Raw genomic sequence first — 394 nt, 5'->3', positions numbered from 1 at the left:
AAGAGGAGACATGCAGACACTAATATTTCTGTTCGCTTATGTTTTCTTTTCTCGTCTTTTGAAATGAAAAACATAATTCTAAGGATCACACTATCATCAACCTAATCAACAAGAAATTCCCTTTTTCTAGTTTTGTATTAACTAAATCAACACATTATAATCACATGTTATACATTAGATGGTATTCAAACTACAGTTTTGCGTGTTCTGAGTCCAATACTTTTCAGGTTCATAAAACGTACTTCAAAATCTCGAGTATATATTTGATCATACGTTACACAATAAATAATATATTTACATCATAGTCCCGCACCGAAAAAAGGTGAAAATATCCCTGGGAAAAAATATACACATATTAATCTTAAAAAATATTTCTGTGTTAATCATCACAAAA

Source organism: Penaeus monodon, chromosome 34, assembly GCF_015228065.2.
Source record: "Penaeus monodon isolate SGIC_2016 chromosome 34, NSTDA_Pmon_1, whole genome shotgun sequence".
In the NCBI taxonomy this organism is placed as follows: domain Eukaryota; kingdom Metazoa; phylum Arthropoda; class Malacostraca; order Decapoda; family Penaeidae; genus Penaeus; species Penaeus monodon.
The sequence above is the reverse complement of the archived record's forward strand: the minus strand, read 5'-3'. Positions refer to the sequence as shown.